General features: G+C 37.6%; 1 protein-coding gene across 3 annotated transcripts in view; it reads right to left on the reverse strand.

Moving 5' to 3' along the window:
- Window positions 1-27,906, reverse strand: part of HPSE2 (heparanase 2 (inactive)) — a 526,089-nt gene that overhangs the window by 359,507 nt on the left and 138,676 nt on the right. The gene's annotated exons all lie outside the window — the stretch shown is intronic.

The following is a 27,906-nucleotide window of genomic DNA, read 5'->3' on the forward strand; positions in this document are numbered from 1 at the left end:
AGTTTTGTTACTAGAATGGAACTAAGAAAAAGAGTCTTTTCCCCCCCATAACAAGGTGGAATAAAGGTGCCAAGTTTTGTCCATTTTTCCGTTAAAGCTCTTCACTCATCTAATCCTCCTATTCCATTCCCTTACCACAGCTCCAGTTCAGGCCTCCTTATCTTGCACAAGATTTACCACAACCACCTCTGATACAGACTTTGGTCTATCATCCTACAACTAGAACTCAGCTATGTCAGTCCTGTCTTCTACATAGAATATTAGAGAAAGGAAAGAGACAATGTCTTATGTTTCTCCTGTATCCCCCCAACAAAAGCAAGTACAATAATAGCTAATAATAGTTAATGTATATTAAGTGCTTATTATATGCCAGGCACTGTTCTAAATGCTTTACATGTATTTGCTCATTTAATCCCTACAACAACAGAATGAGGTAAGTACTGTTACAACTCCTATTTTCCCGGCAAGACTTATACAAGGCCACATGGCTAGTAAATGGTTGGGGCAAGGGATTTATAGCCAAGCAGTCTGGTTCCACTATCTTTCCAGGGGTGGGGTGGGATGCATATTAAATTTCTCAATGATAACTTAGCATAGACGGTTGAGAATATACTTAGAATTTAATATACTCTAAAAAGACAGCTTTTAGGCTTGGCTGAGCTATATTTTGTATATACTGCCATCTCTCTTATTTATAGTTGGCAACATAATCACTCCTCACATCTGAAGTAATGAACTGTTTGTACCCTCATAAAAATGGACTTGACAGTTGCCACTATCTGTGGTAGGTTAGAAAATGGCTGCTCAAAATATCCCTTAAAACTATGAATGTTACTTTATTTGAAAAAAGGGTCTTTGTGGATGTAATTAAGGATTTCAGATGAGATTATCCTGGGGATTATGTGAGTGGGCCCTCAATCCAATGACAAATGTACTTATGTGAGACATACAGAGGAGAACAGCTAGAAGAGGAGGAGGCAATATGACCACAGATGTGGAGATTGGAGTGACATAGCCACAAGCCAAGGAATGCCTGGAGTTACCAGAAACTATTACAGGCAAGGGAGAGAATTTACCCTAGGGCCTTCTAAAGAAGCCTGGCCTTGATGGCACCTTGGTTCCAGACTTCTGGCCTCCAGAACTCTGAGAGAATAAATTTCCATTATTTTATGCTACCATGTTTGTGGTAATTTGTTATAGCAACCATAGGAAACTAATACACTATTCACCTGCTATTTGTAATAGACTAGAGGTTCCTTAAACAGGAACTGTGTTTGTTTATCTTTGTAGCCTGCCATCTATCAAGCTGGTGTAATGCCTAAAATGTGTGGATATAATGGCAATGACATTGGAAAATAAAAGTGGAAATAGAAAACTGGAAGGTTGATTTACAACATAAAAATGGTGTGACCTTAGCCATTTAATCTCTTAAGTCAGTAATCATACACTGGGGACTTGCTAGGTACCAGGCAATAAGCTGGGCAACCAAGAACCACAAAGACAACAAACATGACCTCTGCCCACATGTCATTTCAAGTGACTTAATACATTATCTTGTAATTAATACTCTACCAGTGGAAAAGCAGAATTTGTTGTAAATTCATAGGAGGGATAGCTAACCCTGGCTTAATGGTGGTGGAGTCTGGGAAGCAACTCACTTAACTTCTCTGGTACTTCATTAGAAAACAAATAATAAATAACAGGGGTGATACAAACACTATGTATCATAGAAAGTTATTTTATTCTCATTTAATACAATTTCTTTACAATAACAATATATATGTTTTATAAAATGCTTATATTCACCTGGCAGTGTGCTATGCATTTTACACAAATTTTCTCATTTAATTCTGACAACCTAAAAATTATTTATATATATGAATCATATACTATTTATACTGTGTATAAAATATAGATTTAGTATATTTTACATTTTCTATATATGATTATATATTTCATATGTTTATAGTATATGTGAAATAATATACTATTATTATATTAGTATATGTGAAATAATATACTATTATTTCACCAGTTTTACAAATGGAGAAACATATTCAAGGGTAATAAATACCATGACCAAATCCACATTGCGAGGAAAAGATAGAGCCAGGATTTGAACGAGGCTTACTTAATTCCACAGCATGAGGTTTTAACCACTATAACACACTTGTTATGCAAATTTTAAAAAAAAATTTTTTTTAGAGACAGGGTCTCATTCTGTTGCTCAGGCTGGAGTGCAGTGTCATGATCATAGTTCACTGATACCTAAAATTCCTGAGCTCAAGCAATCATCCCATCTCAGTCTCCCAGGTAGCTAGGACTACAAGCATGTGCCACCATGCCCAACTAACTTTTTTATATTTTTGTAGAGGTGGGATTTTGCTACATTGCCCAGGCTGCTCTCAAACTCCTGGCTTCAAGCAAGCCTCCTGCCTCAGCCTCCAAAGCACTGGGATTATAGGTGTGAGCCACCATGCCTGGCCAATTATTAAATGTTAAGATTGAAAATAGTGTTAGATAAAGCCTTCAATAAATACCTTTTTAGTTTTTATTTCAGCATATTACAGGGGTACTATAAATATTTTTTAAATAAACATGTACCTTTGAGTGAGCCTAAGAGATAAAGAAAAAAAGGCCATATTCTCAAAGGAATCCCTTCCATCAGCAGGCCTTCCAAAAAAAAAAAAAAAGAGGTATAGGGTAGTACCAATAGAAGTGGCAAAAAGTAACCTGGTAATCTGGTGCTGTTTTCCCACAGTTGCATTTTGACCAACAAGTTGCTTGTTCTGTGATTTGAAAATAATCACTTTACTTATTTCAGCTGCTATTGGCAAGTAGTAACCTGATAATAAATTTTAAAATTTCCTTTACAGGGCTATTCTGAGAAATAGACAGTAACAAAGCATGTGGAAACTTTAAGCCGTTACTTTATTCCTCCTACTTAATTCAAAGTATCATAAAAGTCCCAAAAAATGCAATGCATAAAAAATTGTGGTTTGCAATAAACCCAATTACCATTGATCCTTATTTTTGCTGATTCTGTATTTGCAAATTTGTTTACATGCTAAAATGTATTTGTAACCCCAAAGTCAATATTCATGGTGCTTTCTTGGTCATTTGCAGACACACAAAGAGAGGAAAAAGGTGGAATATTCTGACATGCATGTTCCCAACTGAGATCAAATAAGGTGATGCTCTGCCTTCTTGTTTCAGCTCTCAAACTGTAAGAAATGTTCTTTTCTTGGACTATTTAGTGCCATGTTTTTCATATTTTGTGCTTTTTGTTGCTGATTCTGCTGTTAAAAATGGCTTTCAACCTTAGTACTTAAGTGCTGTCTAGTGTTCCCAAGTGCAAGAAGGCAGTGATATGCCTTACAGAGAAAATATGTGTTATAGAAAAACTTCCTTCAGGCATGAGCTAGAATGCTGTTGGCTACAAACTCAATGTTAATGAATCAACAATACAATTCATAAAAAAGAGGAAATTTGCTAATGTATTCTGGAAACCATACCAAACAGTGCTAAAATAACATCTATAGTGCATAATGAAGCTAGGGAGAAGATGAAAAAGTGGCTAAATAATTCATGAGACGATGACCAATTTTTTAAAAATGTATAGTGGACAGCATGGTTGTGAGGCTGAAAGCCAAAGATATTTACAATCACATTACTCAAGGTTAGGAAAATATTACAGCCTTCTCAGCATTTTATTATTAAGAAATACTGTATAGGCCGGGTGCAGTGGCTCACGCCTGTAATCCTAGCATTCTGGGAGGCCAAGGCAGGCGGATCGTTTGAGCTCAGGAGTTCGAGACCAGCCTGAGCAAGAGCGAGACCCTGTCTCTACTAAAAATAGAAAGAATTATATGGACAACTAAAAACATATATATATAAAAAATTAGCCAGGCATGGTGGCGCATGCCTGTAGTCCCAGCCACTTGAGAGGCTGAGGCAGGAGGATCGCTCGAGCCCAGGAATTGGAGGTTGCTGTGAGCTAGGCTGACACCATAGCACTCTAGCCCGGGCAACAGACTCTGTCTCAACAAAAAAAATAAAGAAACACTGTATACAATTATTTGTATGAAATACATATTAAATAAGATATCTTTAAACAGAAACATATATAAAATAAGGTTATGTATCAACTGGATGATAAAACTATGATCAGAAGCTCATAGGAACCTAACCTCATATTTCCCCTAGGAGCAATGGCTTAGTGGTTGCTCATTCAGTGTTTGCAGCAACTTTATAGAACATAACTACTACAGTAGCTCATTAAAAAAGAAGCAATAAATAGAAAAGAAATCCTTTTTTATTGATAGACTGTTTCAAACATCCTTCCTCTTTTCCAAAAGGATATTTAAACACCAAAAGCAGAAATGCCTAAAGAAGGAGTTTGTAAGAAGAAGAAAGAGAGAAAGCCATGTTAGATTAGCCTCAGAAAGGATAAAGAATGTTATTCTAAACCTGAAGTCACATTACAATGGCACCTGCAGCTAGAGAGGCAAGATAGCCATTTTTGCATGGCTTAATTAAAATGAAAATAACACATTACACATGAGATGAACATGACAGACAGGTAATTATTACTATAAGTATCTTCACTTTTGTAGTTTCCCATAGGTAATCAACCTAGTATACTGAAAGGCAGGGCTTTTAAAGTCAGACAGATCTTGGCTTAAATCTGAACTCTGCTGCTTTCCAATCTAAGTGCTCTTGCACAACTCAGAACATTTCTTAGCCTCATCTCTAAGAGGAGGAAATGGTATCTATCTCACAGTTTTACTTTAAGAATTAAATGAGATAATTATGTTAATCATTTAGCACATCATAAAGATTTAGTAATGTCAATAAATTATTATTTTTATTATTTTGTTATTATTGTTGTTAAAAATGGTAGAAGATTGGCAATTTCATATGAACCTAACATTATTGCACAGCCCAACTTTTTTTTTCTTTTTGAGACAGAATCTTGCTCTGTTGCCCAGGCTAGAGTGCCGTGGCATCAGCCTAGCTCACAGCAACCTCAAATTCCTGGGCTTAAGCAATCCTTCTGCCTCAGTCTCCTGAGTAGCTGGGACTACAGGCATGCACCACCATGCCCAGCTAATTTTTTCTATATATTTTTAGTTGTCCAGATAATGTCTTTCTATTTTTTAGTAGAGACAGGGTCTCGCTCTTGCTCAGGCTGGTCTCGAACTCCTGACCTCAAGCAATCCTCCCACCTCGGCCTCCCAGAGTGCTAGGATTACAGGCATGAGCCACTGCACCTGGCTGCACAGCCCAACTTTTAATGTTAAATACATAGTTAAGACAATATTTATCTCTAGTAGCTATATATTCTGGTTGTAAAGTCAAAATGTCAAAATGTTTTTCTTCTGTGTCTCTATCTTTGCTGTGATTTGGTTTCTATCTATGATGGGATATTATAATTAGAATCTTTCCAATTCTGACAATTTCAGTAGCTATCCTTCATGGAATCTGTAGCCAAAGATGGGAATATATTTGTAATAGGTGGCAATATTCCAATATATTGTAGTAGATGAAATGTTGAGAGAAAAACTCACCCATATCAGCCACCAGACAACTGAAAAAAATATCAAGTAGAATCAACTCCACACTTAATCTGATTTTGAATAGAATATTACTGGTCATACAGTCAGATTCTCACACTGCTTAAGCTACTCCACTTTCTTTCTTAGAGAACATTTTTTTTTTTTTTGAGATAGAGTCTCACTATTTTGCCCAGGCTGGTCTCAAACTCTGAGCTTAAGCAAACCTCCCAACTTAGCCCACCAAGTAGCTGGGATTACAGGTGGGTGCCATCACACCCTGCCATTAATACTTTCTTAGACAACTTAATTTTTTTATTTCTTCCATCTGCCTTATACCTGTGTATTTCTTAATCTCTATTCCCCAAAGTTCCTTTCTAATTTTCCCCTTTGTAGGTATCATAATCAGTGGAATATTAATGGGAAGAGCATGGGCTTTGCAACCAAACGTACTAAGTTTAACCCTGGCTCTACCATGTGCTAGTGTGAGCCCTTGGGCAAGTCCCTTAACATCTTCATCTGAAAATGGAAGCTCATATCCTCACAGCGTTAATGTAAGAGTTATTGAAATGACATTTATGAAGTTAGCATTGTATCTGATTTATACACAGGTACTAAAAATGGTAATGTCTCTTGTTCTGCCTCCACCAGAAGATCTAAACAATCTTTAGGTAAAAGGACACTAGACTACTGAAAGTTCAAAACTCAATTTCCAATACTGATATCTCTTCTAGCTTCTTGTCCAATTCATCACCTGTCTAGTAGCTATTTCTACCTTTTTGCCCTTCTCCCATCTTCACCCCCAATACATCTAAAACTACTTGCAGAGGACCAGGGGCCAAGATGGTGAACTAGAAGCAGCCAGCACAATGCCATTCTCATGAAGAGGACAGAAAATGGATAATAGATATCTACCTTTGGATTGATTATCTGAGTGAGAGCACTGGGAATCCATGTAGGGAAGACGGGAGTGAAGTGAAGAAGACAGACATGGGATGAGTGTTCAGCAGGACAGGAGGTAATTAGGGAAGGCACCCACATGTGGGAAAGGGACAGAGGAGAAAATCCCAGGCTCCATGCTTCCCCTGCAGATACTGCAACCGGAGTGGCAGGAGGACACCTCCACTGCAACAGGCCTCTAGACCAATACAAAGATCTGACTAGAGGCTATGCATCAGCATTGCTTTGGAGAGAAGAGATGGCTGCCTTGTGTGCCCCGGACTCTACTGCTGGTGCCTTGTAACATCCCAACCCCAGAATGCTACTTTTGCCCCAGGGGTCAGATCCGTGACTGCAACTCCCTTCTTGTTCCTGCCAGGCAGAGAGGGAGTGGAAAATCCCAACACTGTGGGCAGGTAATGTACACCCCCACTGCTGCTGCCACTGGGATCCCTGGGCAGAGCAGGAGACCACAGCCCGGCACCCACTTCTGTGGCCTGGGAGATCTTGTTCAACTGTACTTCCCACAGGATGTGGGCGGGGCACACACGATAGCCCTCAGCCCCTACCAACCACTGTTGGGGCAGCTGGACCACTGCCACTGCTGCTGCCTGAAAGGCCCCAACCAGAACAAAAGTCAGCACAGCTTCTGCCTTTTGATCTGGGTAACCTGCATACCATGGATCCTGTCCTGGCATGTCCTACATAGACACCCTGGGTGCCGTACCCTACATGTACCCTACATGTGCCCAGTCCCACCTACATACCCTGCCCTGCTCACTACATGCACATGAGCATCATGCCCTGTGGACCTGCTTGATCCTGAGTAGGCACATTGCCCTGCAGGTCTGCTGTGTTCCAGAGTCCAGCTCTGCCCTGTGCATGAGCCCTGACCCTCCACACTGAGGATCTGCTCTTCCCTGATGCCCCATGGGCCTGTGGGCCCACTATGCTCTGTACACAAGCTATGCCCTGAGCTGTACCCCTTCGTGGACCTCCGCCACCCTACACACAAGCCCCATCCTGCCAGCCAACCCCACCATGCATGTGTACTTGGCAACAGGGGCCAGCCCTACCAGAGCGGCCTGGTTACAATGACAGGAGAACAGAGGAGATGTAGCAGAACAGCAGTATTAAAGTCTCACAGTGCACCTACCTCTCTCCTGCCTAGTCAAGCTTCTGTAGTAGGACCCAAGCACACCATCCAGGGACACAACCCTATCTTCACCAAGCAACAGAGGTACAATCAGAGGAGAACAGGTACACCATATCTGCTATCTGTTTTGAGCTGACAGAACAGGTCCCAGGTGAGAAGGAAACAATAAAAACTCTGGCAACTTGAAAAAACAGGATGTCTCAACACACCCATTTCCAGCAGTGAACTCCAACCAAAAGGAAATTGTTGAAATGACAGATATGGATTTCAGATTATGGATGGCAAATTAGATGAATGGAATTGAGGAGATGACAGAAAACCATTTCAAAGAAACTAAAAAAAATTCAGGACATGATCAAAAAATGCGCTAAAGAGATAGATAACATTAAACAAGAGATAACAGAACTTAAATCATTTAGGGGATTTCAAAATACAGCAGAAAGCTTTAATAACAGGCTAGATCAAGCAGAACAAATAATTTCAGAGCTTGAAGACAAATATTTTGAAGCTACTCAGTCAGTAAAAAATGTAGAACAAACAACAAAGAAGAATCAGTAATCCCTGTGAGAAAAATGGGATTATGCAAAACGAACAAATATAAGAATTACAGGTATCCCTGATGGAGAAAAAGAAAAAGCAATAAGCATGGAAAACCTATTTGAGAGAATAAAAAAGGAAAACTTCCCTGGTATCTCTAGAGGTTTAGATATCCAAATACAAGATGATCACTGAACACCTAGAAGACACATACCAAACAGGACATCACCAAGACATATGGTCATCACCTTGACCAAAATCAAAGTGAAGGAGAAAATCTTACAAGCTGTGAGACAAAAGCAACAAGTTACCTAAAAACAAAACCTATCAGACTAACAGCAGACCTCTCAGCAGAGGCCTTTCAAGCCAGAAGGGATTGGGGTCCCATTTGTAGTCTTCTTAAACAGAATAACTGCTAGCCAAGAATTTTGTATCCTGCAAAACTACATTTCATAAGTGAAGGAGAATAAAGACTTTCCCAGAAAAACACTAAGGGAATTTGTTACCACTAGACCTGCCCTACAAGAAATGCTGAAAAGTGCTATTGCTTGAATTACTTGGTTTTAAGAAAACATGAAGGGCAATTGCCAAAAGACTAGAATTTGAGAACCACTCCATTGGGTACTCTTAAGGTAAGTCATTCAAATTCTTTGGGATGGGTTTCCACTGAACACAACCAATATTTACTAGCTACTACTAATTGCCAGACAATATGCTAAACAATGGTCCTTGTCATGAAAGCAGTTATAACATCATGGTAGCAGCTTGAACAACTATGATGTCAAATATGTCTTCCAGCTCTAAAATGAAAATTAATTAAAATCCACTCATTGTATTCCAAAATAAGCAAGGTTATTTTCTGGAGCTCTAGCAACAGGGACATTAGAAAGTGTCCATGGTCAGAGTTAGGGACTGGTATTTTACATAAGTGGCCAAGAAAAGCCTCTCTGACATTTATACAGAAACCTGAAGGAAATGAGAGACAAGTCACAAAAGCATCTGATAGAAGATATTTCCAAGCAGAAGAATAGCTACTGCAAAGGCCCTTACATAAGAGCTTGCTCTATATTTTTAAGGAAGAGCAAAGAGGCCAGTGAGGATAATAAATGGGAGAGTAGTAAAGGGTCAGAGAGTAAGCAGGCAGTGGAAAGTGAAGTGGATAGCAGATGGCAGACCACATGTCCTTGCAGGCCACTGTAAGGACTATGGCTTTAATTTGAGAGACACAGGAAGCCACCTGGAGGTTCTGGGCAGAAGAGTCACATGATTTGACTTAGATTTAAAAGAATGCATGCTTGTATGTCAATAAAAGTAAAGGATAAAGGGGGGCCGGGTGGTAATTGTGGATTTTGAGGAGAGAAGAGAAAGTAAAGAGAATAGGAGAGTAAATGGACAAGAAAAACAGTAAGATTGGTGGGCATCATCAAGACCTATTTCAGATTAATTACCATGGAAGTAAAATGAGGCCAGTTAACAAAGTGGTGTGTTTTTCTCCAGCAACATAAAATCGCTTGGGAGTAGTTCAGAAGCGGGCTGCACCTGATGACTCCACTGTCTCCAAAACCCTCCCTGACCATTCCAAGTTTCAACCACCTCTTTCATTTTGTTAGTTCCATATACATTTCCCTAAAACAAGATAGCACTGATGGCTTTCCACTCTGTATAAATGAATCAATTTTATCTTTATTTTGTCTTCCCAATCAGATTTTAATTTCCTTAAAGATAGAGACAAAATGCTACTGCATATTCCTAAATACAAGATAAACTCATATGTAGGGTAAGGTTACTTTTTAAAAAGAAATGTTTAAAGTGACAAAAATATATTTTGCTGGATAAAATATTTTACTGTTCCCTTGGGCTTTAGGAAACTAGAATAGTCCCTTTCCCCTTTGGCTTTCTGCCTTCTTTAGGACTGACTCTATAATTTAAATAGTTGTTTTTTTCAGAGTAACCAGTTTGAGGTTTTTTTATAGAACTTCTTAGTAATAATTCTCTAAAAGGGCCAAAATACAACATTTTAAAATAGAAAATGTTAATGTATTCCAGAACACAGGCATGAGATTATGTTGCTGCCAATCATTTATAGGAGAGATCTACAGGGAAGCTGAGGCGATGAGGATTATATTTCCAAGCCACAGTTGAGCCTCTAGGTTGAATCACTGAAGCACCATAGGATTTAATTCAATTCTATAGATTTTCATTGAGCACTTACTATATACAAGGCATTGTGCTAGATCTATGGAGGAAAAATAAAGAATAATAAAACAATTGAGTTAAGGATCCTACTGTGCAAGTATACACAAGGAAAAGTAGAATGATGCCTATAAAAGAGGCAAAAAGTGCTTAAGGAAAGTAGTAACATCTTTCCTCCCTACAGGTATTCTCAGTGGTAGGCATTTAAATTAAAATGTAATATGAGAATCAAAACATCTTCATTTTGTACTGTCTAGAAGCATGGGGTTTGAAGTTAGACAGCATTGGGTTCCAATTCTGGCTATATTTCTTTGCAGATCTTCAACCTTGGATAAATTACTTAACTTTTCTGAGTTTCAGTTCATAATATGGATAATAGTTGTGCTGGAAGTCACTACAATTAACCAATATCTAGTTACTCGTTCTAGATACACAGAAGAATTATACTTTCTAGTGCCTTTTTGATCTCTAAAGATTTGTTATATTGAATTAGAGCCATGGTCTCTCCATTCAGTCATTCATCAGTGAAAATTTAGACTGTAAAATTGCCTAAATACTGTGATTGGTGCTAAAATAGAGGAAATTACAAGGAGCACAGGCAGGGAGTAATTAACTGGCTGGAAACGTTGAATAATGAACAAGGCTTCACAAAAGAGGTGCCTTTTGAGGTGGGTCTTAAAGGATGAAGAGGGCTAGGACATCTGAGCAATAAAGAACTACATATACAAAAACAGAAACATAAAATTTCTGGAAAAGACAAGCTGCTCAGAAATATAGAATGTCCTAAAATTTCACAATGGAATTTATTAAAATTAAACATAGCTGTCTTCTCAGATACCAATTAAAAATCTTAGGAATATCCTGTCCTCTCCCTGTCATAGCCTAGTTCCCCTGAATAACTCATGGAACTGCCATTCATTAAACTTTTCAAACTTTCCTTTGAATATATTTTTATTTTTACCCTTCACTACCTCTTCAGTTAATAAGTTCCAGAAGTTGTATAAAAGGTTCCTATTTCCTTTTACTCAAGTTTCCATCTAGATTCAGTGATGGTCCTCTTACGCTAAAGTATGGAGATCCAGCAACTAAGACTATATTCATGTTGTCCATACTCTGGATACTATCATACATTGGCTACATTCCCTCTCAGCTTCATGTATCACTTCCAATCTGTATAATTTATTCCTGAAGAACATCTCTATCACCATCAGTCCTCCTCCTCACTCTGTATTATTTTAGTTAACCTTTCTGAATCCATCACTTTTAAGTAGTGACCAAAATATTACACAGGGTGACCTAGATAGAAGGCCATTAGTATTATACAAGGACAAAATAGCGTTTTCCAGAGAATTATAAATACACTCCCTTTGCCACAGCAATGACATCAGAAACAGTATTTCAGGGCTCTTGGTTTCCATGTTTGTAGTGCACTGAAGTTCACTGATTATATTTCTTTCTTCCAGAATAGTGCAGAAATTAAGCATGCAGGCTCTGGAATTTACCATTTTCTAGCCATAATTTGAACAAATTATTTATCTTCTTTAAATTTGGTTTCCTTACCTTTAAATGTAGAAAATAATAATCTCACTTCACAGGATTGATAAGACCTATGAAGCAATAAGCAAAGGGCCTGTTACATAGTAAGCACCCAACAAGTATCAGCAATTACTATTGCTATCATTATTAGTATTATTATTGTATTATTAGGCCCATTCCTGATATATCCTCCTCCAGGTTTATATTTCAGTGCTCAGACAAACTTAGTTCAACCCATCTCTTTGAAGAAGTCATTATATATTCTTCCCTCAAGATTAATTTTAAAAATGTTAAATATGAGTTTTCTTTTTGATCTACAATGACCTCCAATATTATACTTCCCTCTTAAGATAAGTATTTGCTTATGCTTATCAAAAGACACCATTAAGAAGATAAATAGACAAGCCACAGACTGAGGAAAAACATTCATAACAAATATATCTGACAAGGGACCTATATCCAGAATAAATAATAAATTCTTAAAAATCAGTAAATAAAAAGCAAATAACCTCTCTCAAACCAAATCAAACCAAACCAAACCAGGAAAGACAGATGGACAGACACTTTACAAAAGAAAATCTACAAATGGCCAGTGAGCACGTGAAAAGATGATCATCATTAGTCACCAGGAAAGTACAAATTAAAAGCATAATGAAATTAAACTCAATGTGGTGTCCTAGATTGGATCCTGGAACAACAACAACAAAAAAGACATTAGTGGAAAAACTGAGAAAATTAAAATAAAATCTGTAGATTGGTTAACAATATAACAATGTCAATTTCTTAGTTTTGATCAATGTGTCAATATATTAGTTTTGACTATTGTAAGATGTTAACATTAGGGGAGGCTGGGTGAAGGGTTTATGGGAACTTGCAACTCTTTTGTAAATTCATAATTATTTCAAAATAAAATGTTAAAAGCAAACATAATGAAATACCACAACACACGCACTAGAATTGGTAAAACAAACAAAAAAGAAATTAATGTTTAAGAGGATGCAGAGCAATCAGAACTCTCATACATTCTTGGTAAGAGTATAAAATCATAGAACTACTTTGCAAAATAGGTTGGCAATTTCTTAAAATATTAAACATATCTCTATCTACCTCTATGACTCCTAGATATTTATATGAGAAAAATGAAGCCCTATGTCTACAAAAAGCATTAGGAATATTCATAGATGCTTTACTCATAATAGCCAAAGACTGCAAACAATTCAGATATCATCAACAGGATAACAGATAAATGGTAGTATACTCATATAATGGAATACTACTCAGCAACAAAAAGGATGAATTACTTATACAAACAACAACATGAGTGAATTTCAAAAACATTATGCTGAGTGAAAGAAGCCAGACACAAAAAAGTACATGCTATATGATTCTATTCATATGAAGTTCTAAAATAGTCAATATATGGTGATAGAAATTAGACCAGTAATTGCTTGGAGGTGGGATTGGGTGAGTGCTGATTGGGAAGGAGTGTACGGGAGGGAACTTTCTGGGATGATGGAAATGTACTGGGTGCTGATATGGTTGCCATAACACAAGGTTATGCATTTATGAAAATCAATCAAACTGCTCACTTAAGATCTTTGTACTTCATTGTATGTAAATTGTATCTCACTAAAACAATTTTAATAATATAAATATGAATTTATTCCTTCTTTTTGTTTCCTGCTCCTAAAGTCCTTACTTCAGTCAAAACTGACCATTCCCACTCCAAATTCAATGAAATGATTACCTTTAAAAGGCCCTTGATTAGAATGTTTGTTATGATTTTGAAAGCTTAATTGGATTATATCCACTTGTTCCCCTTAAAATAGCTGGCAACTTATATTTATAAACAGGAGATACTACGGTATCTCCACCATTTGTATTTTATACTTTGGCACGTTTTTCACACAGAGTTTAAGAATATACAAATAGCCCTCTTATCTGAAGGAATCCTAAGTGTTTTACAAACCTTCAAAACAGATTTTTAAACTATTTAATATTTTATAGGAGGAACATTTCATGCACACTAAAGTGCAATCACATCTGGCCTGCAACATGGCAGCTGTTTAACAGCCATGACACCTCACAAAAGTTTAGGACAGGAAGTGAAGAATTCTATAGCCAACCAAGGCGAAGACCAGGAAGGCTGCAGAAGCAGAAGGCTACAACGGCTTGGATTGGAGCACAGCCAGCACGATGTGGTTAACACGTCTGTCGTAATGAAAAGCACAAGTGTCATTAGTGGTCAGAGCCTCATCTCACAGAAGGCACATCCCACAGCACAGTGACCTTTTCCTTCCATCACAGGGCACTGGTTTATTTCTAATACAACAGGAAAAATGCTCCCACTAGCTGTGCCCAAACCATTCCTTCCTGAAATCTCCATTCCAGGCACTACACCACACTTAATCTGTGCTGAAATTTGACAAGGTTTTTCTCCTGACGTCAGAAGTTCAAGACAACACAGTTGGATATATTTCAATGTCTGAATAGAGTAGAGAAAACTACGATTTGGCTTAAGAGACTACAGACAAACACATCATCTAAACACTCTTCTTTTAGATAGTTTTTGAAAATTTTATTTTGTTTTGCTTTGCCAAATTACAGTAGAAAATTTTGAGTATTTTTTTTCTTATTGTGATAGCCTTAAAGTATCTTCTTGATGAAAGCTCAGTTAGTTTTTATTGAGCCTAAAGGAGAATTCTAGATGTAGAAGAGATGAAAGAAGACCACAGATCTCTTCATGTGATTTTGACTGGTACTGTCTGGCTATGAAGGCTTCTTGTAAGAAGGGCATGAACACCCCTGTAAATAATCATCACATCTTGGCTTCAGCTTCCTGGAAACATAGATTTTCCTTCATTTAGTTCCAAAATGTTCTGGTTGCTAGACCTCAAATCATTTTTTCCAAACACAGCAATAGAACCAGATCACTCAGCCTTCTAGCAACTCCTCCATCACTCTCAGGATTACATAAGTATTTGTGCCTTGAACATCAATATCTCCTCCTTGATAGTCATGTATTCACTATTTGAAAGGCCAGGTAACGATAACCCAGTACCCAGAGTTCTGTACTACAGTAAGAGCCCACCTATGCAAAATGTATAGTCTACCCTTTCACAAAGCATATAAGGCTGTAGCAACATCTCCTAGATACCAAAGGATACTAATGAGACTCCAACCTTGTAAACTCATTTAGCATTATCAAAAGACAAGTTCTCATTCCCCTCCAATTCTACCCAAAGCACACGGCAAGTTAGAAATAGAATTTCAACTAAGACTGGAATTAGATTTATCTACTATTGCTTGGATCCAAGTACATAGTTTTGCACACCAGCAGGGAGGGGTGCTTGGGAATGACTGAGGTTGGGGGGAAAGGAGAGAAATGGTTACACTTAAACTCTGTGCTATCAGGTGAAATAATGTATCAGTCACTGGCTGCATTTATGCCCAAAGTACTCGGCTAAGTGGTACTCTGTGTGTGTGTGTGTGTGTGTGTGTGTGTGTGTGTGATGAGCAAAAAAGAGAGAGATCACAAAGAGATAACCCACCATAACAGGCAATAAATATATAGAGGAATAAATGAATTTTGAAAACAATGTTGTTGCAATTTGGCTTTGGAGATTTAGATGCAATAAACATTTGTGGGCAATTGTCAGGTGCAAGATACTATGCCTGGAAAGTGTACATATATCTATTTATTTAATCTTTATTATTTTATATTAATATTTATTTAATCACAAGGATGTCCAACATCCTTGTGAAAGTAATTGTGTACTCTAATATTTACAAATGAGGAAACAAAGGTTGGACAGGCAAAGTGATTTCTCCAAAGCCATATGGGGACAGCAGAAGTAAGTCCTCTATGTCCATGTCTCTTGTTTTTCTTTCTATGTACCATGCTGACGTTTTATGTTTGTGCCATTTTGTACTGAAGTAATCTCATCAAAAGTGAGATGTGAGCTGGGACTTGAAGGATATGTTGTGGAATGGAATACGTAAGGCATTTAAGGTAAGCAGACTAGACTCTAACTATCATGATATTCAAGAACAAAAGCCCAAACAAAAAATTAGTTCAGTGGGCTATGAAGAAGCTTGCTCTAAAGGAAAGAGGATGATACAGAAAAGACGGAGGGAGGTAGCACTCCAAAGGCAGACCTGGGCCAAGTTAAGAAAAGATTTTACCATTAAGTTTAAGAGTTTTACCTTATTCTCTTAATAGTGGGGAGCCACAATAGTTCTTTAAGTGACATTATGGAATTCACTTTTAAGAAATGTCATCTAGCACAGGGTATGACAGATGGGTTCATGGGGAAAGACTAGAGTAGAGAAACCAATCTGAGATCGTTGTTCAGCAATGCAGACGTGGAATGGTAACTAGGAAAGAATGGAGAGAAGGAGAAAGGTAAAAACAATCCTTGGCACATAGTTGATACTACTCAATAAATATTTGCAAAAAAGCAAGGCAGAAAATTAAAAAGCGGTGCAAGGAGAGAGTCATTAGAACTTGTTAATGTACTGGCTAAGGAAAACAAAAGAAAATGTGTATCAAATATCACCCTAATGTCAGATCCAGACAACCCTAATGATAGTGGGATCATTAATATAAACAAGAAATTTAGAAGAAAAGAACAAAATGTAAGGAAGAAAAATAACATTTTAAGATTGAGATATACCGAATTTGAGATGACTCAACACACCTCATGGAAATGTTTACTGGAGACAGTCACCCAGGAGAAAGATCAGGTTGGAAATTTGGATTTGCCCATCGTCTGCATAGAGGTGGAGTCAAAGTAGGAAATAAAATCACCAAGAAAAATTGCATGGAGTGACAAGAGATAAGGGCTAAGAAGTATATGTAAAAACAAAACAAAGCACATACTCAGAGGTTAAAAAAAAAACAGTATCAAATGTTGCATGCAAATCAAGGAAACTTGGGCTGAGAAAATAATTGTGTTTGGCACATAGGAGGTCATGGTGACCTTCAAGAGTTCAGGTTCAGGCAAGTAATTGAGGAAAAAGGCAGATTTCAGTGTACGAGTGTTCCTGTCTCTCCACATCCATGCCAACATGTGTCGTTTTGGGTTTTTTTGATAAAGACCATTCTCACTGGGGTTAAGTGATATCTCATTGTGGTTTTGATTTGCATTTCTCTGATGATTAGGGATGTTGAGCATTTTTTCATATGTTTGTTAGCCATTCTTATATCTTCTTTCGAGAAGTTTCTATTCATGTCATTTGCCCACTTTTTGATAGGGTTGCTTGATTTTTTCTTGCTGATTTTCCTGAGTTCTAAATAGATTCTTGTTATCAGTCCTTTATCTGATGTGTAGTATGCAAAAATTTTTTCCCATTCTGTAGGTGGTCTGTTTATTCTCATGACTGTTTCTTTGGCTGTGCAGAAGCTTTTTAATTTAATCATGTCCCATTCATTTATTTTTGTTGCTGCTGTGATTGCCTTGGGGGTCTTCTTCATAACTTCTTTGCCTAGGCCAATGTCTGTAAGAGTCTTTCCTACATTTTCTTCTAGAATTCTGATTGTATCACGCCTAAGGTTTAAGTCTGTTATCCACTGTGATTTGATTTTTGTAAGAGGTGAAAGCTGTGGGTCCTGTTTCAGTCTTTTACAAGTGGCTAACCAATTCTCCCAGCACGATTTATTGAATAGGGATTCTTGTCCCCAGAGTACACTCATACACTGCTGGTGGGACTGCAAACTAGTGCTACCCCTGTGGAAAGCATTATGGAGGTATCTTAAACAGATTCAAGTAGACCTGCCATTTGACCCAGCAATCCCATTATTGGGCATATACCCAAAGGAAAAAAGGTCATTCTGTAACAAAGACACATGTACCCGAATGTTTATAGCAGCACAATTCACAATAGCAAAGATGTGGAAACAACCCAAATGCCCATCAATACATGATTGGATTAGTAAGCTGTGGTATATGTATACCATGGAATATTACTCAGCTATAAGGAATAATGAAGATACGACATCTCTATGGTTCTCCTGGAGAGAGTTGGAACCCATTATGTTAAGTGAAGTATCCCAAGAATGGAAAAACAAGCATCACATGTACTCACCAGAAAATTGGTTTCCCTGATCATCACCTAAATACACATCTGGGAACGACACCAATCGGATATCAGACTGAGGTGGGGGGTGGCAGAGGGGATGGGTGTATGCCTACACAATGAGTGCATTGCGCACCGTTTGGGGAATGGTAATGCTTGAAGGTGCTGACTCGGGAAGGGGGCGTGGGGAAGGGAGGGATATATACCTACATGATGGGCGCAACACACACTATCTGGGGATCAGACACGCCTGGAGCTCTGACTTGGGGGGAAAGGCGGTACATGGGCAACGTATGTAACCTGCAAGTCTATATCCCCCATAACAATAAGATGAAATAAAAAAAAAAAAGGCAGATTTCAGAGGGCTAATAAGAGTGTGAATTGAAATTGGAGGCTGTAGGACAGACTATTTATTTGAAAAGATTGGCAGTGCAAGAAGAAAACAATAGAACTTTATATTATGTGCTAAGCTTAATGTACCTAGGAGAACTATTTTTCAATCTATTACTTTAGTTTTTATTTTTATACCAAAATTCTATTATAAAGCACCAGTATACTACAATCTGAATTAGGCCAATTGTGGGTCAAATACTGTCCCCTACGTTCATAGTGCTCTATAGGATATTGGTGTCAATACACCAGAAAAAGCATATGAGAATTATCAGCCTTGTCAACCTCACTCCTATCTGTGTTTTTACATGGTTGAACAGTATTTTGAATTTATAAAACTAATGTTGCTTCACTGAGACTTTAATACATTTATTATTTGAAATAAATCTCTCCTTTTCTCTTATCACTCTCTATTGACAACTTTACTAATTTGGTGAGATGATGATGATGGAGTGTGAAAACCATATTAAAATAAGATTTACGTTTAAATCAGATGTTTAGACACACTAAACCACTATGGAGCCCAGTGATTTATTTTCTCTCACTATAGGTCAACAGCATATGGCTTACAGAACTCCTAAGTGAAGTGGGCTGATGCACTCATAGTTCACTACTAAAACCTCGGGTTCTGATTTGACGAAATTTACCAATAAAATAAACTTCATGGACTTGTACAAGACTCTAGTCAACATTCTTCACTTCCCATCAAATTCTCTACCTATCTCCTTCCATGGGGCAGACTCAGAGCTACCAACAAGAAATTTCCCAAGTACACAGCCATTTTTTTTTTGAAGAGAAGAAAAAAGAAGTTTATTAATTTGCCGGCAAATAAGAAGGTTGGCAGCCTCCCATCTACCAATATCCTCCCACTGAGCAGAAGTACAGAGCTTTTAAAGGTTCTGATTAATCCCATAATCCCTCCTTTGGCTAAGACAATCTCATGGCCTCTGCCCAGACTCATCTCATCTTTGGCTAAGACAATCTCATGACAAGTTTCTCAGCTGCCACTTGTCTATGGTTGCCTCATCGCCACCTTACCCCTTCCCTGCTTCCCCCTCCCCCTTCCCAGCCATGTCTGGTGCCAGGGATCAGGGTGGTGGCCAGGGGAAGGGGTCCTCCAGACTGCTTCTGTTCATGCAGCTAGTGCAAATCAAATCCCCACTGTCAATTTTGCCCAGGGCTCTTCTGGGGATATTTGGAGGCAGGGGCTCTGGGTCCCCTCCTTCGCCATTAGAGTCCTGAACTTAAAAAAACTATTTGCTCTCCTGGAGGCTTCCTGCCACCCAAAGTCCTTTATAATTTTGGGCAATGTTCCTTTCAAGGTCCTTCTTCTTTACAAAAAGTCAGTCTGGGAAGGCTTTTTTGCCCATTCCTTTTGACTGTCTCAAAGGATCCTTTGGCTGTTCTTCTGCATTCAAGCCCCACTATCTGACATTGCCGCAAATTGCCCACTCTGGCTGTGGGTTCCCTCTGGCTCAAATTGAGTTTGCTGCCAGGAGAGACCATTCCAAACCCCAAGTCATAATTTATTGGGTGTGGGACTGAAGAATTATTTCAGGTGTCACCCTCCCTGGACCCTCCCATGGTGCCAAGATGGCAAAGGTGGCAGGTGTTCCTTCCCCCTTGCTATGCCCCACTCAGTGACGGGCCACATGTGCCAGTCCTCCCTCCTGCTGTGTCCAACCCCAGCCTGGTGCTTCACCCTGGCCAGCTGCAGGGGTTCCAGTGGGGGCAGGGGACATCATTTATCAAAGCTCTTACAACCACAGATCATTTTGTATACTACAAACAATGAGTTTATCTCAAGCAGAGAACTTGAGACTCAACATTTTAACTATAGTGACAGGTTGGCCATTTGATCTCTGAATTTTCCTTGATATAATTTGCCCTTCAGTAAAAAACTGTGCACAAGAATTGGCCATCCTAGAAAAACTGGCATGCCTTTGAACCTTCCCATTTATCTAAACACTTGCAAGTAGAGACACCTTAAACTAACTGGGGTTTCCAAAGGGAGTTATTCTCCTTGTCTTTCCTATTTTTTAAAGGAGTTATTTCCCATTTTTCTTTGAAAGCTCATTTATCTATAAACGAGACAGTTCAGTTTCCTCTTTTGCAAATGCACAGAAAGGCCAATTGATATTAATTTTGGGAGGAACAGGCAATGGAAAAGACCCTTTAGAATGCATCTCCAAATCAAAATTAGGATCCAAACAAATTCCTGGGAACCAACAGCTCAGACATAGGTTCACAGTTGATCATTCAGAAATTTCTCCCAAGGAGCTTTCGGATGGAACAGACATGGAACCTTCCATGTTAGGACAAAACTCACAATCAATCAAACACAAACAATATAGGGAATCCCAACACAAGCAATCTAAAATGCCATGGCCTGTCGGTCAAACGGGAATTTTCATTTAACAGCCACTTCTCACACTCCAGCACATACGTTGGATTACAATAAAACCATTCTCTTTAGACATAGGTTTGCAGCTATAAGTTGACCATTCAGCAAAAATTTTTCCCAAGGGACTTTTAGATAGAACTTTCTTATGTTGCAAAACAAAACTTTACAAACAAACACAAAAAATACAGGGAATCCCCAACACAAAATGCCATCACCGATCAAATGGGAACCACAAAACGAGAACCAAATTCTCAATTGAGAATCAGCATCTCCTAATCCAAAAGGGGACAAACCAAGAACCAAATTCTCTCAGATGAAAGAACCAAGATCTCCCAATTCCCCATGGTTCCCTGGAAACCACAAATGAACTCAATCCAAACCAGGTTCCCTAGTTCCACTCAACCTCTTGACTTCTAACCTCAAATCAGCACCTCAAAACAAATCCAACAGGTCTGACTCCCCCCACCACAGGGGCAGAAACAGTGTCTCAGCATCCCGAGGAACTTTACTTACAAATGGCCGTGGCTGTCATGACACTTCCCAAATCTGTTTCCTTCTCCTCAACTCAGTTCAGGTTGTGGGGAGCTGGTCTAATTTGGGGAGAAAGAGATGGGAGTTCCCCAGAGCTAAAACATGCCCCAGCAGCTGCTGGGACTATCCTATACTCTTTCATCTCAAAAAGAAGCCACTCCTTCCAGTGAAGACCCACAGCTTATTCCAGGGCTGCTCCCTGCTTCCTCTAGCAGTTGTAGGGTGCCACTCTACCAGGTCCACTGGTGTGGCAGTGAGCCCACCCAGGGACATCAAATTCTGTTACTGGACGTTCAATACTTGTAGTGACTTAACTCTGTCATTGTAGTGCAAAGGCAGCCATAAAGAATACGTGAAAGAATAAGTATAGCTGTGGCCTAATAAAACTTTATTTACAGACACAGATGGCAAGAACAATTACTCAACAACACCACCAACAAAATCCACAATGATGAAGTGTGTCAAGGGACATGGGAGCCAACTGAAAGAGCTTCACATGGCCAAAGCTAGAACAACATGTACAATGATACAGTAATGAAATGAAATGAAATAGTAATATCAATAACCCCCCCAAAAAATTAAATATCCATAGTCCATACTGATATTAATATTAATTGATAAGTAAATGGGCAGAAGAGAAAAATCTCTCATGCAGAAGAATACAAATAATTTATATAGATACTTTGCCCTCAAGGAGGTGGAGCATAACTCTCCACTCCTTAAGTGTGAGCTGCACATAGTGACTTCCTTCCCAAAACTCCAATAAGAAAGGGGAGAAAAAAATGGAAAAACTTGACAAACACTACCTTAGCCAGGTGATCAAGGTGAACATCAACAGTGACAAGTCACGTTAATAGTATGTTCTCTTGATATGATGTGATAAGAATGGCACTTTATCTCAGTGGCTTTCTTCCCAAAATCTATAACCTCAGTTTAATCATGAGAAAAACATCAAACAAATCCCAATAAAGACACTCAATAAAATAAATCCCTGACCATGATTCTACAAAACTTTCAAGATCATCAAAAACAAAAGAAGTCTGAGAAACTGTCATAGTCAAAAGGAGCCTAAAAAGACATGATGCCTAAATATAATATGTCATGCTGGATGAGATCCTGAACAAAATAAGAACATATGTAAAAACTAAGGAAACATAAATAAAATGTGGACTTTAGTTAATATTTTAGGTGAGAAAGTATTTTATTTTATAGAAAAAAATTGTATATAATTATCATATACTAAATGATATTTTAAAATATGTATACATTGTGGAATGGATCGATTGAGCTAATTAACAAATGCATTACCTCACATATTTATCATATCAAATAAGAAGACTTAAAATCTACTCTCAGCAGTTTTCAAAATACAATACATTGTTATTAACTATTGTCACCATGTTGTACAACAGATCTTTTGAACTTATGCCTCTCATATAACTAAAATTTTGTATCCATTGACCAACATCTCCCCATACTCCCTACCCCTTGGTAACCACCATTCTACTTTCTACTTCTGTGAGTTCAACTTTTTAAGATTCCACATATATGATATATGATTTTTATCTTTCTGTGTCTAGTTTATTTCACTTAATATAATGTTCCCCAGGTTCATCTATGTTGCCACAAATGACAAAATTTCCTTCTTTTTAAGGCTGAATAGTATTCCAGTATATTTACCACATTTTCTTCATCCATTCATCCACTGATGGACACTTGGATTGATTCCATATCTTGGATATTGAGAATAATGCTGCAATAACCATAAAAAAGCATATGTATCTTCAACAACTGAATTCATTTCCTTTGAATATATACCCAGTAATGTTATTCCTGTATCATATGTCTCTTCTATCTTCAGTTTTTTTGAGGAAGCTCCACACTGTTTTCTATAATGACTGCACTAATTTCCACCAACAGTGTTTCCCTTGTCTCCACATCCTCACCAATACTTGTTATCTTTTGTATTTTTGATAATAGCCATTCTAACAGGTGTGAAATGTCTCTTTCTGGCTTTAATTTGCATTTCTCTGATAATGATGCTAAACACCTTTTGGTATACCTGTTAGTCACTTTTTGATCTTCTTTTGAGAAATGTCTATTCAGGTCTTTGCCCATTTATTAATCAGGTTATTTATTTTCTTCCAATTCCGTTGAGTTCCCTATATATTTTGGATGTTAACCTCTTACCAGATGAATGGTCTGTAAATATTTTTTCCCATCTGTAGGTTATCGCTTTACTCTGTTGATTGTTTCCTTGGCTATGCAGAAGCTTTTTGGTTTGATGTAATCCTATTTGTCTATTTTTGCTCTTGTTGCCTATGCTTTTGGGGTCATAGCCAAAAAAAACAATTGTCCACACCAATATCATGAAAATTTTTCCCTATGCGTTTTTCCTAGTAGTTTCAGATCTTAAATTTAAGCCTTTAATGCATTTTGAGTCGATTTTTGTACATGGTGTGAGATAGAGTCTAATTTCATTCTTCTGTATTTGGAAATCCAGTTTTCCCAACACCGTTTATTGACAAGATTCTCCTTTCCCAAATAATCACCACATGTACTCACCATCAAATTGGTTTCACTGATCAACACATAAGAGCACATATAGGAATAACATTAATCAGGTGTCGGGCAGATGGGGGGCGGGGGGAGGGGATGGGTGTATACATACATAATGAGTGCGATGTGCACCATCTGGGTGATGGACACACTTGAAGCTCTGCCTCGGGGGTGCGGTGGGGGGAGGCAAGGGCAACATATGTAACCTAAACTTTTGTACCCCCATAATATGCTGAAATAAAAAAAAAGATTCTCCTTTCTCAATCATATACTGTTGGCACCACTGTTAATAACCAATTAACCATAAGTGCATAGATTTACTTCTGAGCTGTATATTTTATTTTATTGCTCTAGATGTCCGTTTTTATGCCAATACCATGCTGTTTTGATTACTATAGCTGTATATTCTTTTAAGTCAGGTAGTGTGATGCCTGCAGCTTTGTTCTTTATGCTCAAGATTGATTTGGCTATTCAGGTTCTTCTGTAATTCCATACGAATTTTAGGATTTTTTTTTCTATGTCTGTGAAAACTGCCATTGGTATTTTGCTAGGGATTGCATTGAGTCTATACATCGCTGTGGGTAGTATAGACACTTTAACAATATAATTCTTCCAATACGTGAACATGGGATATCTTTCCATTTATTTGTGTCTTCTTCAATTTCTTCCATCAATGTTTTATAGTTTTCAGTGTACAAGTCTTGCATCTCATTGTTTAAATTTATTACTGAGTATTTTTTTAGGAGCGATTGTGAATAGTGAATATTGTGAATAGTATTTTCTTGATTTCTTTTTCAGATAGTTTTTTGGTACTGTATAGAAACAATCTAATATTTATTTTTATTTTTTTTTAGAGACAGAGTCTTGCTCTGTCACCTAGGCTGGAGTGTAGTGGCACACTCATAGCTCACTGTAACCTCAAACTCCTGCCACCTCAGCTTCCTAAGGAAGCGATCTTGCCACCTCAGCTTCCCAAGTAGCTGGGACTATAGGTATGTGTCACCATGCCCAGCTAATTTTTAAATTTTTTTTTGTAGAGATAGGGTCTCACTATGTTGCCCAGGCAGGTCTCAAACTCCAGGCCTGAAGTGACCCTCCCACTTCAGCCTCCCAAAGTGCTGGTATTATAAGCATAAGCTATTGCACCTGGCCTCCTGATTTTTAGATGTTAATTTTGTATCCTGCAACTTTAGTAAATTTGTTTATCAGTTTTTTTTGTGACACCCTTAGGGTCTTCTATTAATAAGATCATGTCATCTGCAAACAGAGACAATTTCACTTCTTTGTTTCCAATTTGGATGACATTTATTTATTTCTCTTGCCTAATTGTTCTGGCTAGGATTTCTAATACTATGTTGAATGTAGAAGTGGTGAGACTGGCATCCTTGCCTTATTCCTTATCTTAGCAAAACACCTTTCAACTTTTCACCATTAAGTATGATGTCAGCTGTGGGTTTAACATATATGGCCTTTATTGTGTTGAGATACATTCCATCTGTATCTAATTTGAGAGTTTTTATCATAAAAAGATGTTGAATTATGCCAAATGCTGCTTCTGCACCTATTGAGATGATCATATGGTTTTTATCCTTTAGTCTATTAATGTGGCGTATCACATTTATAGATTTGTGTATGCTGAATCATCCTTGTATCCCTGGGATAAGTTCCACTTGATCATGGTAAATAATCTTTTCAATGTGCTGGTAAATTCTGTTTTTCCAGTATTTTGTTGAGGACTTTACTAGCTATGTTTATTAGGTATACTGGCTTATAATTTTCTTTTCTTGTGATATCCTTGCCTAGCTTTGGTATCAGGGTAATGCTGGCCTCATAAAATGAATTTGGAAGTATTCTCTTTTCTTCAATTTTTTGGAAGAGTTTGAAAAGAATTGGTATTAGTTTTTTATTAAATGTTTGGAATTCAGCTGACATCAAGTCCTGGGCTTTTCTTTGATGGGAGCCGTGTCCTTACTGATTCAATCTCCTTACTCATCATTGGCCTGTTCAGATTTTCTATTTTTTCATTAGTCTTGGTGGGTTCTATGTGTTAAGAAATTTATCCATTTCTTTTAGGTTATCCAATTCATTGGCACATAATTGTTCATAGTAGTCTCTTATTTTCAATTCTGTGGTACTAGTTGTAATGTCTCCTCATTCATTTCTGATTTTATTTATTTGAATCTTCTCTCCTTTCTCTTAGTCTAGCTATAGGTTTGTTTATTTTGTTTATCTTTTCAAAAAACCAACTCTTAGTTTTGTTGATATTTTCTACTGTTTTTCTTAGTCTCTATTTCATTTGTTTCTGCTCTAGTCTCTTTTATTTCCTTCCATCTACCAGGTTTGGGCTTAGGTTTGTAAGCTAAAATAAAATCTTAAGCCCCTCCCCAACTGAATAGACCCACTCTTGGCCAAGGGGACCCCAGAAAAACCTTAACTGAGTTCCTGGCCATAAAGGGAAGGGAGTTGAACATGCCTCATTATACCTCCTCACTTTTGGAATTTAGACAACAATTGACCAGCATTAATGTCAAAACAGAGATTATAAGACTGACAAAACAGACTCTTTGTAACAATAAGATACTAAATTATCAATATTAACAGGACCTAAGGCCATGCAGGGCAAAGATTAAATCACACCTGCAGGCCATCAATTTGCTTAACAGATCACTTGAGTCTGTATATTGTGGCTTGTCTCTGATTAGCAGGCTTCCTTATCTTAACTTAAAATTCTCCAAGTATTTAGATAAAACTTTATCTCTTTAACCAATTTCAAATAAAAGTATCTTTAAGCCCACCTACTACCTGTAAGCCCCCACTTTGAGATGTCTCCCCTTTTCAGGCCAAACCAAAGTCTACGTTCCATGTATTGATTTATGATTTTACCTACAATTCCTGTCTTCCTAAGAGGTATAAAACCAAACTGCAACCCAACTGCCTTGGGACCACTTACTTGAGACTTCTTGGATATGGCTCTTCAGGCTACAGTCACGCACTTTGACTCGGAATAAACTTTTTAAAATTATTTTACAGAGTTTGGGGTTTTTTCCATTATCAATTTGTGCTTCTTTTTCTAATTCCTTTAAGTATAACATTAGGTTGTTTGTTTAAGATCTTCTTTCTTTTTTGATATAGATATTTACTCCTATACACTTCCCTCTTAGAATTGGTTTTGTTGTGTCCCTTAAGTTTTGGTATGTTGTGTGTCCATTCTTGTTAGACTCAAGAAATATTTCAAACTTGTCTTTTAATTTCTTCTTTGACCCATTGGCTGTTCAGGCACATGGTTTAACTTCCATGTTTGTGAATTTTCCAAAATTTCTCCTATTATTGATTTTTAGTTTCACACTATTGTGGCTGGAAACAATATTGATATGATTGTATCTTCTTAAATTTGTTCAGACTTGTTTTGTGGTCTAACATATAATCTATACTAGACAATGTTCTGGGTGTGCTTGAGAAGAATGTGTATTCTGCGCTGTTGGATGGAATGCTCTGTCTATTAGGTCTATTTGGTCTATAGTATTATTCATGTTCAATGTTTCCTTATTGATTTTCCATCTGAGTGATATGTCCATGGCTGCAAGTGGGTGATTAAAATCCCTACTATTATTGTACTGAAGTTTATCTCTCTTCCTTCAAATATTTTAATATTTCCTTTATATATTTAGATGTGCCAATGTTGGGTGCATATATATTTACAGTTGTTATATTCTCTTGATGAGCTTGCCTCTTTATCATATAACATCCTTCTTTGTTTTATGTTAAAGTTTTTGACTTAAAGTCTATTTTATATGAGATAAGAACAGTTACTCTTGCTTTTTTTTGGTTTCCATTTGCATGGAATATCTTTGTCCATCCCTTCACTTTCAATCTCTGTTTTCTTAAATGTGAAGTGAGTCTCTTGTAGGCAGCATATAGTTGGGCCCTGTCTCTTTTTTAAATCCATTCAACCACTCTATGTCTTTTGATTGAAGAATTTAATTAATTTATAATCAAGATAATTATTAATAGGTAAAGAAGTACTACTG

This window comes from Eulemur rufifrons, chromosome 28, assembly GCF_041146395.1.
Source record: "Eulemur rufifrons isolate Redbay chromosome 28, OSU_ERuf_1, whole genome shotgun sequence".
Lineage (NCBI taxonomy): Eukaryota > Metazoa > Chordata > Mammalia > Primates > Lemuridae > Eulemur > Eulemur rufifrons.